General features: G+C 43.2%; 1 protein-coding gene across 1 annotated transcript in view; it reads left to right on the forward strand.

Annotated features, from left to right (window-relative positions):
* The first annotated feature begins 13,610 nt into the window (after positions 1 to 13,610).
* The window catches only part of serpinh2 (serine (or cysteine) peptidase inhibitor, clade H, member 2), a 123,536-nt gene continuing 117,737 nt past the window's right edge, over positions 13,611 to 19,409 (forward strand). Inside the window, 1 exon segment of the mRNA XM_037757743.1 lies at positions 13,611 to 13,695. The gene's annotated coding sequence lies outside the window, so the exon portion shown is untranslated.

Here is a 19,409-nt window from a genome sequence, read left to right on the forward strand (position 1 = left end):
GGACAACATAGAAATTGCAGATAGCTCTTGAGCAGTTGCACTCAGATAGAAATCCTCATCAAATCAGAGGTGGATGACATGGCTGCTATCTGACATTACACAAAAAGGACAATTTCAACACCACAAATCAATTCAACTCTAAAAAAAACCACATGCCCAGCAGTGGAGCCTTTTGTCCACTAGCCAACAGCAGATCCAGCATGTTAGTTGCCATAAATACAAAGCGGACACGGCCAAGGATCCTCTCTGGTAAATAGCTGTAACCAACCGTTTGTGTTTACATCTGCTGCAGCCAAAGAGAGTAAACAGAGTGTGAGAAAGAGGTACAACAAGCGCTATTAAAAACGCTGCGAGACGAGCCAAAAAACGAGCCAACCACCCCTAAACCCCCCCCCCCCCAAAAAATACCCCCCAACCCTAACTCTCTTTCTGCAGAAAGGGAGGAAAGTGAATGAGTCACCCGCCTCCCTCTCCATCGCTCCCCCTTTCTCCCTCCCCCATCTCTTTATTGAGGCAGCTGCACCCTTTGACCTTTACGCCTGTGGAATGTGTGGACCAGTAGTGGTGAGGGCCTACGGTAAAGGGGAGTAGAGGGGTGAAGGCAGGCAAGGGAGGAGAGGAGAGGAGAGGAGACGGGGGGAGTTGGTGAATTTGGGAGATGGAGGGAGAAAGGAGGAGGGAGGAGGGGAGAGGTCGCTTTTTCTCCCTACCACAAAAGCTGTCAGTGGGAACAATAAGCGCGGAGAATGGTGTGTGTCCAGGGAGGCACTGAGCCGTGTTAGTGTGCGAACCGGGCAGAGAGAGGGCATAAGAAAGACAGGAAGGAGAAAGACAAATGATGGAGACTGAAACTAGATGAGAGGACTACGGAGGAGAAAAGAAGATGATGAGATAGAGAAAGACATACAGAGACATAAGGAAGACGGGGGGAGGACGATGGGAGAGAGGGAGAGAGAGACAGAGGAGTGCAGGAGGGTATTTGTTTTGTCTAGCAGCGCTCTTAAATACTGAACTTCCGTTGCCAAAGGAAACAGAACACAAGGCCCAGTATCGGGACATGTGTGTGAGTGTGTGTGGCCAGCATACCAAAGGGGGCCCTCACTGTACCAATGACATCAGTACGGTTTAGCGCTTTACATTCACCAAGTCCACATTAAGCATATCTGAGCGAGTGTGTGCGTGCCTTGAGTTCAAACTACGCACATTTCCAGACTACACACCGCGCAGCTGGCTGCAGACAAAGGTGTTCAGCGCGCTTTGTTTGTAGGATGCGGGTGAGTGTGTGTGTGTGTGTGAGTGTTTGAACAGTTGCAGGGGCGGAAGAGAGCGGGGGTGTTGGTAGTTGAGTGGAGACGGGGGTTCAATGATAGGGTGTTTTGCTTTGAAAGCAAACTGGGGGAACGGCAAGCCCACCACACACACTCAGTAAAAGTATTGATTTTCTAGCCGGTGTGCGAGGTGTGGTAAGTGGTTGGTAATAGCGGGAGAAGAGTTTTGTGGAGTGGCGCAGGTTAAGAAGTTTGGCTGCTGGGTAGAGATTTTATCTCTGGGATGGGGGCAGCGTTGATGGGTTGAGATGGACAGGGGTCAAAAAACACTCCAGTAGCTCTAAATGGGGAAGAGAGATGTGGAAAAACCCACTGAAATAAAGCATCTCCAAAGGCACAGCATGCACATATGTCTGGCTTAGATGCTGGAATAACATGGAATCTCACACACATGTTTCTGTGAACACATGCAGGGATGTACATGCCTGTATTGCACATGCATACATTCATACATTTTGCACCAACACGTACACAATATGCATACTTACACACATGCAAGTACACTTGGATGTTGGTGAACACACACACAGTATGTATGCACATAAACATGTCCGGATGTACACACACACACTACACAGTCACAGCAGCGGAATAGAGCTGTTGTGCTATTGAATACATTATGCAAACACATGAACACATTACACAGACACTTAAGTACAAAGTACTTACATAATTACATACATAGACACACCTGAAGACGCTTTATATAAACACACACATTTGTACAAAAAAACGAAACACGTGGCGGTAAAGTGAGCACGTGTTCGTACATGCTACCACATTACCAGACTCATTATGCACACGCACTTCCTTGAGCAAATTACATGCAAGGCACATGAGCCCACATCTTACAAATCCATAATGTATCGTCAAGTCTCATCTTTTATAAAAGCTCTCCGTTTACATTCAAACAACAGATGCATTAAGAGAACTGCATACCTTGTTCCAAGGTGGTGCCCTATTCATTTCAATAAAAGTTGCACACTTGGGGCACAAACACAGTTCATCAGGCTCCTGTGAGTCTGGGCTTTTTGAGACCTTTTTATTTTTATTAGCTCTAATGGTTTAAAAAATGTAATTCTGGAGTGTTTGTGATGGTCAGAAAAATGTAGTGATTGTTTTTCTTTTCTTTTGTAGTGGTTGTGTATGGAGGAAAGTAATTTTTGGGCCTAAGCAGGTCACAGTGAAACTCAGGCCAGGCCTGGGGGGGAGGTAGTAGGTAGTGTTGTTGTTGAGGTTGTGCATTGATGAAGAGGATGGTGACTATGTTGATAATGATGATGTCGGGGATATTGGTTGTGCTAATATTTTACGATGCTTTACGTAACATACTTACGTAACTTAAAATAAGTCAACGTTGACTTTTCGTTTCAAACAGGAGACGTCTCCTGGGTGAAAGTCCTGTATAGAAGTCTATGAGAAAATGAGCCTACTTCTCACTTGATTTATTACCTCAGTAAACATTGTAAACATGATTTTATGGTCTCATTCCCTAGTTTCAAGTCTTCTTCAATACAGCATGATGTTCATTTAGTAAATTATGATCCCATTTAGAGTCAAATAGACCATAAAGCAGGGGATGCTTTAGGGCGTGGCTACCTTGTGATTGACAAGTCGCTACCACGGCGTTGTCCGGTCTGGGAGTTGTCCGTGTTTTCGTTTTACAGCTTTAACCCTTTCACAGTGTGTTTTCAGTTCAAGAAATTCAGTGTTTGGTTGTCCACCCTCTTGTGTCACGTCTGGTTGCAAAAAAACAAGAAGGCGACGGCCAAAATGCAGACCTCGAGGCATCAAAAAGGCAGTCCACAAACCAATGGGTGACATCACGGTGATTACGTCCACTTCTTATATACAGTCTCATGTCTGTGAAAGTTTAGAGCCATATACATGAGTGTTTTTGTCCTCCCTAGAATGTGAATGTATTTGCTGTGGAGAGCATTTTGGAAAAAGCACAGTTTTACGGCGCTGTGAAATGCCAGCTGAGCGGAGTACGGAAGGCCTCATTCAACCGAGCTGCTGCCAGCAGTAGCTAAATGCTGTCTACGAGCACAGCGAGGAATAACATCCTTAAGACCTGTGAAATCCTCCGCCGCTTCTGTCCTTGTTTGCCGACATGCTCAATCTATGTTTTTGTTTTTTCCTCTGATGAAACAGGTGGTCTCTGTATAGATCCGACAGCCCGCACCCCCTCCCCTGCACACACACACACACACGCTCCTACTCCCTTTAGGTTCACTCCATAATAGCTAAAGGATGCTTTTCCTCCCCAGTGCTTTCACGGCATCCCCGTCTCCCCCATTCTCTCTTCTCTCCCTCCCTCCCTCCTCACCCCCTTACCATTACACGCAACAGCTGCCGGTGTCCTTTGGAGGAAAAATGATTCGCGTCCAAAACAACTGATTTCTCCTTCTCCTCCTTCATTCTGTGCCCTCCTCTATCGACCAGTTCCTACCCACCTCGGCCACCCCTTCCCCCCGTCTCCCTTCCTCACTCTGCAGTTGAAGCGTGTACCACATTACATTCAGACAGGCAGGCTGAGCAGAGAACAGTGGTGATGGGAGATTTCCTGTCTGCCAGGCGTGCACATGTGAAGGTCCCCGGTTGCCTTTATCATCTCGCCTGACAGATACACTGATAGCAGCGTGGCGCACGGAAGCACAGACTCTCTCTCTCTCACACACACACACATGACTGAGGCGCTCACATGACGCTCATTCGAGAGCAGATTCTTCCACTGAATGACCCGGGTCAGAGTGAAGAGATTTTTTTTCTATTTAGTCACGAAAAGTTGGATGTGCTCCCGATTCCACGTGTTCTGAAAGAATCACACATCACAAAAGGCTATTCACATACAGTTGTGGAGAAGTGCAAAGCAGAATAGCATTGTTGTTATTGTTCGCAGAGGAGAATGGACACACACAACAAGAGCAATGGCACCTATAGTCACAAACTTTCAAAGCCTCTCGCGAGGGCTCGACGCACAATTGGAGGTCTAAAGGATAAGTGCGTGCGTATGTGTGTGCGCTTTTGTCACATGCACCTAGGTGTTTAAAGGGTTTGTTAAGGGTCTTGTTTTATTTTGTCCTCTGCGGCGGTGCGATAGAGGGAATTTCATTATGCAAATCTATGTCTCTCTGCTGATGAGCATGCCCTCAGGCTTCTGTCTCATACACAATGGCGCTCACACACACACACAAACACTCCGTCACACACACTCACGCATATAAATACTCTCATCCATGCAGTCTGCGTCCCTCTCTCTCTCTCTCTCTCACTCACCCACACACACACACTCAGACACACACACATGCTCAGACACTCATGAAAACATGCGTGACTGTGCCACACAGACACAGTCACGCATGTCATGTCTGAGACTGGAGGCACAGCGGGGGAGTGTGTGTGTGCCCGTGAATGTGTGTGTGTGTGTGAGGTTAAAAGGGGCTGCTTAAGGTTATGAACCATTTCGGGGTTACAAAACAAATTTCCTCAGATTTCTTTGTACATGGCTGCACTGGATACCCCCTTTACACACACACACAGTTAGTCGCCACAGATACAGTGACACACACACACAAATATATGAAACAACACACTTTAAAAAGCAGCCCAAAAATCTGCGTACTTGCAAACACACACACACACACACATGTACCCGGATACACACATACACATGAAAAATATCACACAATTACATGTGTGCGTGCAAAAGGTCAAATTACACACTCACACAAAAGGGGAGCCCTACCCCATGTGGATGTGACCTGATGACCCTGCTGTCACACACAGTGCCCATCTGCCACAGAGAGGCACAGAGGGAGGGAGGAGGGACAGGGGAGGGGTTGGGGTGTCTTGAGGGAGGGGGAGTTAGTTAGTAAGTGCTCCGGAGAGGGGGTTGGGGGAGTCGGAGCAACTTAGGAAGGAACAGAGCAAAGAAAGAATGCGCCTTCACGGTACATTTTGAGTTCACTTTTGCACAGATGTGCTGTTTGGTGGAGAAGTTTTAGTGGTTTTAGACCCCCCCTCCCCTCCCTCTATTCTTTCCCTATGTCCTCCCCCTCCTTACAAACACAACACACACCTATGGAACAAAGTGTATTCCTGTTCGCCCGGGGCTGATCTATCCAGAACCTCCTGTCCGCTCCCGTCTCAGGCTTCCTATGGTAAATAAAGAAACCACTCAGAGAAGCAGGCTGACTACTGTCCTGAATGTAGAACAGATGAGGGAACAAAGACGTCAGAGGCGAGGGAGGGCTGACGGGGGGAAGGAGGAACTTGCTGTTGCCATGAAGAAACCACTTCTGTTAATTTTTTAAACTTCCACTGATGGTATTATATCAGCTTAATTCTGCAGGCTTATAAAATTACTTATAGAAACTATTCATTAAATAAGAATAAAAAAGCAACAACAACATGCTTTTAATCTGAATTCTTGAGATATGAGGTTTTCCTTGTAATACTGATAGAAAATCTGTTCCAGTCGAACAGGAAATTTTCAAGGAGGCTTCATGGAAACTTTTTGGTAGCTCCCAAACAGAGCCAAAGAAAGGGAGGGATGGTCTGTTGTGTAGATCTGGTTATAGTTATATGGAGATATATGATCTGCAGTCACACTGGGCAGTTATTGCTTTTTTATTATATCATATATTGGCATCCGCTGGCAATATGATGGCAGTTCCTCTCTGACCAAAGCAGCCTGAAAACAGTCTGCAATAAAGTTTTATTCTCTGTGCAGACTATGTTTCATTATTTTATTGTTCAGTTTTATATTTTTTGCGAATTAATTTTTCATTTAAATGCCAGCTATAACCAAGCAAAATATTGGACATCTTTAGTCTCAAAATCTCAGTGCTGGCCTTCGAAAAAACTCAAACATGCAGAATCAGGAGGAAGATGAAAAGTGGGAAGAAGGCCGGAAGAGTGGAGCAGGAGGGAGGGCAGGTTGAGGAGCAGGAGAGCAGGGGGTGCGAAGGATATCCAGAGGGGACCAACTGTAGTGGTGTCAGACGGGGATGCTGCCAGCACACATCCTGCCAACACACACCAGGAGCCAGGCGCACACACACATGCACACACACCCTCAGGCCTGGCCCTAAGTGTGTGAGCAACCCTGCCAACTGTACCCACCACCACCCAACCACCCATCCACCCCACAACCCCTGGAGACCCAATCTGGAATCGGTCTACAGCGACAACTCTGGTGCCAAGCTTGCCCTGCTGCCGGCCCTGCTTGTGTATATTTCTCTGAGTTAGGTTGACTGAGCTCCCGACACAAAGACTGATTACACATCACAGCGCTTCGAGGTCGAAATGCATTTTGGAGCTGTTTGAGAATATTTGTATCCTTCTGAAACGCCGGAGCCAAATCAACCTGGATGTTGTGTGACGCTGGGAGCAGTACGTTGCGAAGAGATTGTTTTCCATAGGCGACCATTAGCTTTCAAGAACCTTTGTGCACACACCCGCAATTTATTTACTCCCAAGGGTGAAGTGCTGCTTCAGCCGACACATGTAGTACGGCTTTTGTTGTGGATTTAAATTCCTCTCACAACCTTTGTGGCATGACATCCTCCTCTTAGTTTACCCCGACTGTATGAAATGTGTACTATCTTAGGTAGAAATGCCATAATGCATCTTTAAAGCTCTTCTCAGCCCTGCCCCCCGCCTCTAAGCGACGCTAACCCCTAACCCTCTTAATTCCCTAATCATGTTTATGCAAATTCCATTTGTATGTAATGTGTGTACATAATGGATGCTGCTATCACCTATGGGACAGACCTGCCTTATATATATGCAGGTTCCCTATTACAGGGAAGCTGATAAAGATTATATCTGGAGTCTGCAGATGGGGGAAATGGGTTTTTTGATATTTCAGACAAGCCAGGCTTCTAGATGTGATTATGTAAAGACAGTACTGTAACCTGGGGCGCAGTGTAGATTCTTATTCAAAGATAGTTTGGAGAAATAATCATTCTCCAAAAGATATGGTTAAAGCATTGCCACTATGATCACTAGCTTTGCCAGCTTTCCCCACCCCCCCTCAAATGGTGGTTTAAAAAGAGCTGAGGTGTGCTCATAGACTGTATACAAGAAGTGGACGTAGTCACCGTGATGTCACCCATTGGTTTTTCGACTGCCGTTTTGAAGCCTTGAGTTGTGCATTTTGGCCGTCGCCAAGATGACCAAAATGTGATAATTATATTTCATGAACTGAAAACACACTGTGAAGGGTTAAAATTGTAAGACGAAAACATGGACAACACCCAGACCGGACAACGCCGTGGTAGCGACCTGTCAATCACAAGGTAGCCCCGCCCTAAAGCATCCCCTGCTTTATGGTCTATTTGACTCTAAATGAAACCATAATTTACTAAATGAACATGATGCCTTATTGAAGAAGACTTGAAACTAGCGATTGAGACCATAAACTCATGTTTATAATGTTTATTGAGGTAATAAATCAAGTGAGAAGTAGGGTCATTTTCTCATAGACTTCTATACAATCAGACTTCTTTTTGCAACCGGAGGAGTCGCCCCCTGCTGGCTGTTAGAAAGAATGCAGGTTTAAGGCACTTCAGCATTGGCTTCACTTTTCAAACCCCGGAGGTAGCCCACTGGGTGTGTTGTGTTTTTGCTAAACTCATGCTAGCACCTCTGTGAGGCTGCACACATGTACAATTAAGACCCAATATATAACATATAACCACAGTGCAAATAAGTAAATACAAAATGCTGAGAAGTGGGATTATTGTTAAATATAAATGCAAGAATAGTATAAATACTATTTAAATAAGACATGCATTAGCCTATTGCTGTGGAGAGATGTTGGAGTGATGGGGCTGCCATAGTCAGGCACTCTGAGCAGATGGGGGTTCACTGCTCAGTTGCACCTCTGCGGTGCCCAGGAGGTGAACTGGCACCTCTGCAGCAACCAGTCCATTCTCCATGCCTGGTCCGTGCTGGACTTGAATCTGGTTCTCTCCGGTCCCCAAGCCAAGTCCCTACGCACTGAGCTACTGCTGCCCCAGAAATATGACATAAACAGTATATATTTATGTATATATATACATGGCAGAACTACAAAAAAGGAGTCAAAACATTCAAACAAACAACGTTCGGATTATAATATCATCAAACAGATGATCAGAAACAGATGTTGAATGTAATGATATACAATTTCCTCCTGAAATGAAAGCCTCAAATTGAATTCCTATATACAGACTTGTGAAGTAAATTGCTTGTGCTTGTTAGTCCATATAAAACAAACTAGGTTTTTGATTTAATTTCGTTTCTTTTGACAGATTTGTTTGTATATTAAACATCACCTTTAGGCAAACTGGATGCTGCAAACCTTCTTCTTTTATACCAGCCTGTATCTACCCATCTGGTGGTCAGCTACGGGGTATATTGGATAAGATTGTACAGGAGTTCATGATAATGTTGAATAAATCGTTCTCCTAGATTGAGATGTATACATTGAGCTGTCTTAACAGCAAGACAAACAAAACCGTAATGGGTCTGACTCTGACGCTAACATCGGAGCAGGCATCCTACAATTTGCTAAACAAACTCCATCCCTTTTGCCTGTAAACGATTTCCTATTATAAACACATGTTGGAGATGAATCACTCTTTAGTTCAACTCTCGGAGAGGACATTTCAGACAAGTTCCCCCTCCTGTTTTCCATTTGGCTGTTTAATTGTCTCAGCGCTGTCAACAGACTATCAAGGTAATTAGCCATGACTGCACAACAACACAATCAGACAGACAGGAATGAACTGCAGCCTCTGAACATGATACTTAGAGAGGGAATGGGTGGGAACGACTTAATGTGGGCGCACGTATGCACACACACGGGGTATGCGTGCACACATCCGGGCTATATACTCCGACACACACAGCCCCTCATCACGTGCACAGTCATTACCGTACCCTGAGTACATAGTTCCATGCCACACATTATATTTCCTTCGCCAACCATAACCCTCCACCCACCTCCTCCTTAATCCTTCTACCTCTTACAACTCTCTCTCCCTCTCACACACACACACACACACAGTTACAAAACCAAAACCTCATTTCCTCTGCGCCTCCAGCTATAGGAGCAGTGTTAATTGCGAGAAGGTGGGGAGTGAGCAAGGGTGTGCTTTTGTGTGTGTGTGTGTCGGTGGGAAACATGAGCTTTATAGTAAGCCGTTGCAACTGTGTGCATATCTATATGTGTGAGCGTGTGTGTGCTCGTTTCTTTTTAAGTGTGTAGGCAGTCTCTCCTATGCCAGTCTGGGCATAGCTCCAGGGTTTCCTGCGCCACCTGGGCATCTGTGAGTCCTAGTGCCTGTCATTGGGTACCGTCCCAGCTGGAGTGTGTGTTTCTGCGTGTGTGTATATGTTTGTGTTTGTGTGCGTCAGCTGAGGAGGGGCCGCCCATGATGAGCCGTTAGTGCCAGCACAGCAAACACCATTGTCTTATCCATGTCTTATCCTTTGAGCCATGGGGCCCCATGCACACACACACACTCAAAGTGTACATCTGGTTCCCACCTCCGCCTTCTTCTCCACAGATTCATCCCTTTGAAAAACATTTCCAATAAAAAAAAAAACACAAGGAATTAAGATGGGGTTGTTGGGGGGGATTCGATTAAACAGCCACCATTAAGTAGCCAATGAAGCTTTCTGTGCCCGCTTGCTTAGACTACACATACACCATTAGTTGTTCAGGCCATGGCGGACTTAAAAGTACCCTGACTCAAAGGTCACCTACCTCCATTGAGCAGAGCTAATATTAGATTAGCTCTATAGCACTATGTGAGGAGAAAAAAAGCAAAAAGAGAGAGAGCATCCTGGGCCGATTGGAAAAGAAGAGATTATATTGACTCTGGGGTGGCTATTGTCTCTGCTCTGTTGAAACACAATTGAATTTGCAGCTATGATTTATGTTTTTAAGGGGACACTTTGGTAAAAAAGATGTAACAATAAGGGCTGTAAACCCGGCAAAACTGAGTGCAACTGCCATTATATTCTGCAGGAAAAAAAAACGTAATGGCACAATTTGTGGCTGATGCACAGAATTATGTCTTTTCTGTAATTCATAATTATAGTAAAACGCTTTAAGGTGATATAAAAAAGCATTCATTAGTAGAAACTGTGTTTTTCTGCTTCATGATTACCAACTAAATGTGGTTGGTTATTTGCATTTTTATTAACAACTACATTATTGGGAATACTGTAGGTACTTACAGGTACAATAAGTACAATACAGCTAAAAGCTTTATTTGGTATTAAAGGGGACGTATCATAAAACAAACTCACTTTTTCAGTGCTTGTGCACACATTTGGGTATCTGGAGTGCCTCCCAAAGCACAAACTGTGAAATAAGACAATCTATGCCGCCCACACCCATCTGTGTGTCTACACCCACAGCTTGAGATCTACCTTTGCAAAGGTGCAGCATATGTTTCTCGCAAGCCAATCACAGCAGATTAGGCTTTTTTTTGGGGGAGTCTTAAAGAGACAGGCACTAAAATGGAGCTACATCCACACTAATACTCGTATCTAACGTTTTAGGGCCATTTCAGAATTAATCTCCATCCATATTACCACTCCTGAAAACGCAAATCACATGACCATTCACCCACACTGGGCATGCGTGTGCCGGTGTAAACAGGAAGCAGCGTTGGACACAGGAATTGATGCAAAAGCGCTCAAATAATAGCTTGCCTCTTGTGCATGTAGGCAGTAGTGGCATTTTTAAGTGCAGAATTTAACTGCACAACAGCTGTTAGCATAGACAACAGGGTCAGCAACGCTTGCAATTCTATATCTATGTTGAAATTAACCACTGGTGGTCGAGGCTGATGTTTGTTTTCTTCCAGAAAAGGTTCACGTCATGACTAATGACACCCAATCAAGAAGCGAACGTAGGTGTCTGCGTCATTGTTTTCAAAGGGCTCCGTTTCTGTCCGTCAAGACTAAAACGCAACCCCGGACTTTTGAAACTGAAACGGGGTCAGCAGCGTTTTCAAATATCTCCGTTTCAGGGACTTGAACGCTAGAGCAGTGTGGACGCCAGGCATAAACGTAGCAAAAGTCATGTTAAAACTTAATAGTGTGGATGTAGCCTCATACAGAGGGTGAATACAGGTATATTCAGACAGACAGTATTAGAAAAGTAAAGTGTTTTTTGAACATTAAAGCATGTCAACATGTTCTTGTAGAAACCCAAAAATACAAGTATGAACCTGAAAATGAGCATGATATGTCCCCTTTAAAGTTAATGCTTAAATTAAGTGATAATAATATATTATAGAGTGGTAATATTGCTGTCAGTGGGCATGGGCATACGTAACAGAGACTAACTTAATAACAACAACAACAACAAAGAGGGAGAAGATAAAACTGTAATAAGAGAACGTCCTTGCTCCTCTCTGTTGCTGAAATTGCCCTCAAAATGATGCATTCTCTCTCTAGATGATTATGGGAAAGTGGTCCAAAGCTTTTGCCGTGAAAACAATTTTAAGAGCATTCAGGTAGGGGTCAACAGATCGCTGTGTACCGAAACACTTCAGGGTTGAAACAATACACCCAGCCCCGACACAATAACACTTCTGGCTTCGGGCACCACACACACACACACTTACACTTCCCTGCCCACTGTTGCCCCAAGGTTGAAACTCTAAACCTAATCACTCAGTACTCGGAGGAGGCGACTCTCCCGCACTCTACCGACCTAATCCCTCCACACATTTCTTTTACTGTGTGTGTTTGTGTGCATGTTTGCATGTAAGCAGATGCCCTGTTATACCTTTGCGTATACAATAGAGGAGCATGTCTGTGTGCTTGGGTAATTTCTTCTTTCTCTTCTATCTCCCATTCTTGCGTGAAGATATTAGAGCTGTGGTGTAGTGAAGCATCAAAGTAAACTGCTGGAGTGTGTGCTGAAATACTGCGTGTGCTTTCCTATGGGTGAAACTTGCAGTGTAATTGTCTGTATATACAGTACGATCTTCATCTGTGGTTATATTGGCTGGAGTTAGGCACAGACTAACCTGGGATGCAGTAATGTGCCCAATACTACCCCAAATGTATCAACATGTAAATAAAAAAAAATATGAATCATATAATAAGCATTATAAAATCATTAAAAGGTAACACTTCATTTTACAGGTCTGCAAATTTCATGGTAATTAGGTGATATTAGCAAGTAACCTATTTGAAATTACTGCCAAATTACCCAAATATTTACCTGAAAATCTATAAAAAATACTTTATTATAAACATTATTTAATAATTATACGCTAAAATAGCATATAATGGTTCAAATAGGGCCCTTAGGCTTGAGAAGAGGCTGTGCGCTGCTTTTCATCGGAGGTGGAAAACCAAAACTCTACACAATTGTAACTTGTGTAATTGGAAACTTCAAATAAGTTAAGCTAATTATTATCTATTTATCAGCAGACATGGAAATAAAGCATATCAATTAACTTTGTATTCTTTTCCTGGAAATGTATTAAATAAATTACCAGTTCTCTTGAAATGTTTTTTAAACTGACTATACCTGGGACATTAAAAAAAATTGATAATTAGAAAATAAATTAAAAAGAAGAAATTCATTTTCCAATTATTCCCATCACTCTTAGTGAGAGAAGAAGATGAAGAAGGGTGTCTGCGTCATCGTTTTCAAAGGTCTCCGTCTCTGTCCGTCCAGACTAAAACTCTCCGTTTCACGAACTTAAACGCTGGAGTAGTGTGGACGCTAGGCATAAACGTAGCAAATGTTAAAACTTAATAGTGTGGATGTAGCCTCCTAAAGAGGGTGAATACAGGTATATTCAGACAGACAGGAGGAGAAAAATAATGTGTTTTTTGAACATTAAAGCATGTAAACATGTTCTAGTAGAAACTCAAAATACAAGTATGAACCTGAAAATGAGCATGATATGTCCCCTTTAAAGTTAATGCATAAAATAAGTGATACATTATAGAGTGCTAATATTGCTGTCAGTGGGAACATTTCAAATAAGTTAAGCTAATTACTATGTATTTATCAGCAGACATGGAAATAAAGCATATCAATTAACTTTGTATTCTTTTCCTGGAAATGTATTAAATAAATTACCAGATCTCTTTTTAAACTTTTTTAAACCTGGGACATTAAAAAAAAAGATAATTAGAAAATAAATTAAAAAGAAGAAATTAATTTTCTCATTATTCCCATCACTCTTAGTGAGAGAAGAAGAAGAAGAAGAAGAAGAAGAAGAAGAAGACTCTTTGATTGGTTGGTTTGCCAATTAGAGGATGACGTCATGCAGGTGGGCAGTGATGTTGAACTTCGCTGCTGATGATATCCAGAATACAACACGTCTGAAAGGTCAGTGAACTGTTTCATGGACATCATTTGGACTGTTGCTGTGTTTCTGGACATTATTACTGACTTGTGCAACGCTGCTGTGCTGCTCAGAGCGTGTTTTGGTGTTTTTAAGGAGAGTTTCTCACTGTGTGTCGCAGTTTAGCTCATTGTGCTATCACTCTCCCACTGTGCGCGTGGGCCCGCACGCTATGTTTACTCCCTGTCTGAGCTCTCTCTTTCTCTCTCTCTCTCTCTCTCTCTCCACCTCCCTCTTTCTCTCCCTCCACCTCCCTCTTTCTCTCCCTCTTTCTCTCCCTCCACCTCCCTCTTTCTCTCCCTCCACCTCCCTCTTTCTCTCCCTTTGTCTCTCCCTCCACCTCCCTCTTTCTCTCCCTCCACCTCCCTCTTTCTCTCCCTCCACCTCCCTCATTCTCTCCCTCTTTCTCTCCTTCCACCTCCCTCTTTCTCTCCCTCTTTCTCTCCCTCCACCTCCCTCTTTCTCTCCTCTTTCTCTCCCTCCACCTGCCTCTTTCTCTCCCTCTTTCTCCCCTTCCACCTCCCTCTTTCTCTCCCTCTTTCTCTCCCTCCACCTCCCTCTTTCTCTCCCTCTTTCTCTCCCTCCACCTCCCTCTTTCTCTCCCTCTTTCTCTCCCTCCACCTCCCTCTTTCTCTCCCTCTTTCTCCCCTTCCACCTCCCTCTTTCTCTCCCTCTTTCTCTCCCTCCACCTCCCTCTTTCTCTCCCTCTTTCTCTCCCTCCACCTCCCTCATTCTCTCCCTCTTTCTCTCCCTCCACCTCCCTTTTGTCTCTCCCTCCACCTCCCTCTTTCTCTCCCTCCACCTCCCTCTTTCTCTCCCTCTTTCTCTCCCTCCACCTCCCTCATTCTCTCCCTCTTTCTCTCCCTCCACCTCCCTTTGTCTCTCCCTCCACCTCCCTCTTTCTCTCCCTCCACCTCCCTCTTTCGCTCTCTCTTTCTCTCCCTCCACCTCCCTCTTTCTCTCCTTCCACCTCCCTCTTTCTCTCCCTCCACTTCCCTCTTTCTCTCCCTCTTTCTCTCCCTCCACCTCCCTCTTTCTCTCCCTCCACTTCCCTCTTTCTCTCCCTCTTTCTCTCCCTCCACCTCCCTCTTTCTCTCCCTCTTTCTCTCCCTCCAACTCCCTCTTTCTCTCCCTCCACCTCCCTCCACCTCTCTCAAACTGGATGTTTGGAGCATCTTGTACACAGTATACTGTTTTTAAGGATTTGACATAGTTTGCTGGTGGGATGACTTAATCATGAGCATCCTCAGGTTGTGCTGTGAGGCTTGATATATTTAAATTTAAGCCTGGATTTTGTCTATTTCAGATCCTTTAGGGTGCATGTCCATAATGTCTCACACTGCTCTAACTCTCTTGCTGTTTTTGTATGGTAGTATAACTATTGGAGTAAAACCCACTCTGAATCTTGAACATACAGTAACTTTCTGTGATTCTTTTGGCCTGGCCAGTGGTGGACAAAGTATTCAGTATCTTACTTGAGTAAAAGTCACAATACCACAGTGTTAAAATAATCTTCATTCAAAATGTACAAAAGTATCAACATCAAAATATACTTAAAATACCAAAAGTAATAGTACTCATTATGCAGAATAATATATATTACATTATTGGATTATAATTATTTATGCATTTATGTGTTCATCACTTTAATGTTGCAGCTGGTAAAGGTGGAGCTCATTTTAATTACTTTATTTACTGCTGGGTAGTTTAACCTATAATATATATTATATATTTTTTATTTTTTTATTAATAATACAAATTTTCAAAGTAACTAGCAACTGAAGTTATCAAATAAATGTTGTGGAGTAAAAAAAAATACAATATTCCCTCAGAGATGTAGTGGAGTAGATGGTTAAAGCAGCATGAAATGGAAATACTCAGGTAAAGTACCTCAAAATTGTTCTTAAACCTGCAGTAGGCAGAATATTTTTTGGCATCATTGGGCAAAAATGCCATAATAGCCTTTCAGCATATTGTAATTTAAGTGTTCTGAGAGAAAACTAGACTTCTGCACCTCCTCATGTCTCTGTTTTAAGACTTTAAAGAACCTAGCCCGTGACGGGAGACTTTGGCCAATCGCAGGTCATTTCATTGAGAGAGAGCTTTTTTCATTTTACAGCAAAACAGTACACTATAAAATGTTTCTGACAACATTTGAGACATAAATAGGCATAACAGTAACAGTGCTGCCTAGTTTGACCGTTTGATCGAAGTTCGCGAGTGATTTACAGCTGCTCAGAGACGGCAGCTGGACAGCAGACTCCAGATCAGCTCTGACTGCTTGTTTTCCTGTCTGTGAAATCTTCCATAATAAGACACAGAGGAACATGATTTTTCCAGATTTCTAATGCATTACTGTCAGGATATAGTGACCGTTTTACAAAAATAACCATTAATAAATACTACTTTTTTAATCATATTTGCTCCAATTCTACCCACTGCTGCTTTAAGTACAATACTTGAGTAAATGTAGTTAGTAACTTTCCACCACTGGGCATATATTTCTCTTATGGAGCAGTTGTAATATATCATTTCATGGTGTAGGTAGGGCCTGGATAATGATTCAAGCCCAGGGGCCCCAGCCATCCCAAGGCCTCCCTCCCACTACTATGTGTGGGTCTGTTCATTGTATACAGTATTTGCACTTTAGCCCTGGGAGGAGACTTCAAAATTGCTTTTTGTATGAAATAGATACAATGCTTATGCATCTATGCTCTGTCTATGTGTGTGTGCATGTGCAGCACATCTTTAAGTATATATTTATCCGTGCAGAGACATGTATGTATGCTTGAATGTACACTGTGTGTATATATATAGATATGTGTGTGTGTGGGTGTGCAATAAGTTTAGGGAGTCAGCAGGGGTCCCGCGGGGGCTGATTAGTGGACCCTACCAAAATGTCATTAGGGTGTAATGAAAAAGCAGCCCTGGTGCTAATGCATAATAAAGTGAATGGGCTGTTACATTACCGCAGTGTCCAGACTACGCCTGTTGGCACATCAGCACTCCATTGGTTTGTACGCACATGTGTGTGCGTGCGTGTGTGTGTAGAAGCCCTACATCAAATATCTGAGGAAAAGATGACGGAAACAGAGTTGACAGAACGCCAACAGGAGTGTATGTGTGTGTGGGAGAGAGAAAGGAAAGAGTGAGTCGGACCTTTCAATTGTGTTCGAGATCTCATATGCGTGCAATTGCGTGTGAGCGTTCAAAGTCAATTTTCTTCTTTATGCACATATGCCTGTGCATACGGGCCAATGTTTATGGGTGGATACTATATTTGTGTATACAGGTCGTGTCACTGAGTGTATGCAAATATCATACAGTAGATGTGTGTGCATCTAAAAGTTATTGTATAAGCTAGTTTTCTTGCCTCCATTTGTGCGTGTGTGTATGTGCATACTGCATATGTATTGGCTCCGTGACTCCCATCTACATTTTCAAAGAGTAATATCAGTGGCAGGGCCGAGAGAAGTGCTTTCATTCAGTGGTTGATACAGTAATCACAGTGAGGGAGAAGTAATAACTGTCTACTGTGCCGCTATTTAACTGCTGCGGCCTTGACTTCACTATTGACTGCATTAGAGAGCGTCGCATTCAGCTTCGTTACACTCTTGTGTGTGCGTTGTGGCCTTATGAGTGGTGCCGTGGAGTGCAGTGACTGGTTGCTTATTGTGCCAGGCAGTTAAGTATAAAAAGTGTATAAAGGAAAAAGCCCCGTTGCTCTGAAACGTTAAACGGCTGCCTGTCTTCCTTTTTCCTCGACAGGGACCACAGTGAAGGGCGAACGAGGATGCGTGTGTAATCCATTCCCCCTCTCTCTCTCCCTCCCTCCGTCTCTGTCACAGCATCATCTCTTTTCTTTTCTAAGTCCCTTCAGAATGATTGAATATTTACTCTCATTTAATGTTGCTGTCCAGAAGACATCGGGCAACAGAGACTCACACATACACAAATTCACAGCGCTCACACTCACACAGCCTAGTCTACCCATTTAATTAAGCACTCTATGAATAATTCAGTTTGAGCCTCTGGGCTGGAGATAATTATAACGATCAGGATAATAATGTTTATTTTGCTTTTTATTGTATTAAGACATCAATATCTCTGCAGTGCAGTGTGGACAGTTTGCAGCTACACTTCTAACGCCTGAAGCACCACCTCTAATGGCAGAGTGTCTATCTTTGTTTATGTGTATGTTTGTCGCTTGAATATGTGAGAGGAAAGTTATAAAGTTGTTAGAGTTGGCCTCCTTGATGATGCCAGACAGAAGCTCTTTTTTATATTTTATATCAATTATGAATTGATAATAATTACGGGGTGTAAGAAAATAGGGATACACATGAGTATCATTAAATTATGTTGTGTGATACTGTATTTATTCTGCAAAACACTGTATCCATTTTTAATCTACCTCTTATTCTTATTCTACTTGTCCGGCCACTATTTGATCTTTCGGATGTTGTAGTGGGCTCAGTTTTAAATCCAGAGTGAAGTTACTGGCATCATATGAAACTAGAAAACCTAAGAAATCCATTGATACCAAGCCGCATGTCATACTGGCATGGTTATTTTCCTTGACCTCTGACCTCCAGATATGTGAATGAAATTGGGTTCTATGGGTACCCACGAGTCTTTCCTTTACAGACATGCCCACTTTATGATAATATAATTTGAAATTGATTTATTAATGCCAGAATCGCAATACTTGTAGAATTGCAATACTTAAAAATCGCAATACATATCGAATCGGCACAAAAGTATTGTGATAGTATTGAATCGGGAGATAGGTGTATCGTCCCATCTCTAGTTATTTTTGCCTATTCTAAAGTTGTTTGTTTGACAGTTTTCCTAAAATTGAATTTAAATAAACAGCAATATATCGCTATATATTGAATTGTTGCTCCTGTATCATGGTACGTATTGTATTACCAGATTCTTGCCAGATCACAGCCCTAATAATAATCCCGAAAGTCGCCGTTTCAATCCCAGCACTGCGACGTCGACCTTGAAAACTGTGACTCCTATCACTCCCAGTAGAAATATCAGAACCCATAATCCTCAGTTTAGTAGATCAATGATATATAATGTGATTACAGTGGGGCTCACTGGGCACAGCAGCTGCTCTCCATCCTATGTGGCCTCTATCAAGTTCTGATTAGTCAATGATTGTCTATTCTTTGCCGGGCATATGGAATCAGCAGTCTATTCGCTGTTGCTGCATAGTCATTGATTAACCCCGGCAATAGACGCGGGAACTGTGATTGTGCTGTATTGTTGGTCTGCACCCCGGCATATTGCGACACGGTGGGTAGTCTTTTTCCAAATGGCTGCAATTTGCTATTCTCTCTGAAGATTATTGTAAATCTTTTCTCTTTCTTTATTCTGCAGCCGAGAGGTGGGAGAAATGAAATGACATGGAACTGAGTCATGAGTTGAATTTGATGCCGTGACGTATTTGGGGTGTGCCGTATTTTTCTGCATTGTTCATCATTCTTCGTCACCACACGTGTATTGCTGTTATTAAAGCAGCAATCATCTTCATCATCTTGTCTCATAGATTTGCTGTCACCATCATAGTTATTTATCCATCCATCCTACCCTTCCATCCTCCTACTCATCATCAAGCAGCCCCCATGCACACAAAACAACACACATCTATTCTATTAGGCCTGAGATCCTTAAAGTCTCCCATTGA

The sequence above is a fragment of the Sebastes umbrosus genome, chromosome 22, assembly GCF_015220745.1.
Source record: "Sebastes umbrosus isolate fSebUmb1 chromosome 22, fSebUmb1.pri, whole genome shotgun sequence".
Taxonomy (NCBI): Eukaryota; Metazoa; Chordata; class Actinopteri; order Perciformes; family Sebastidae; genus Sebastes; species Sebastes umbrosus.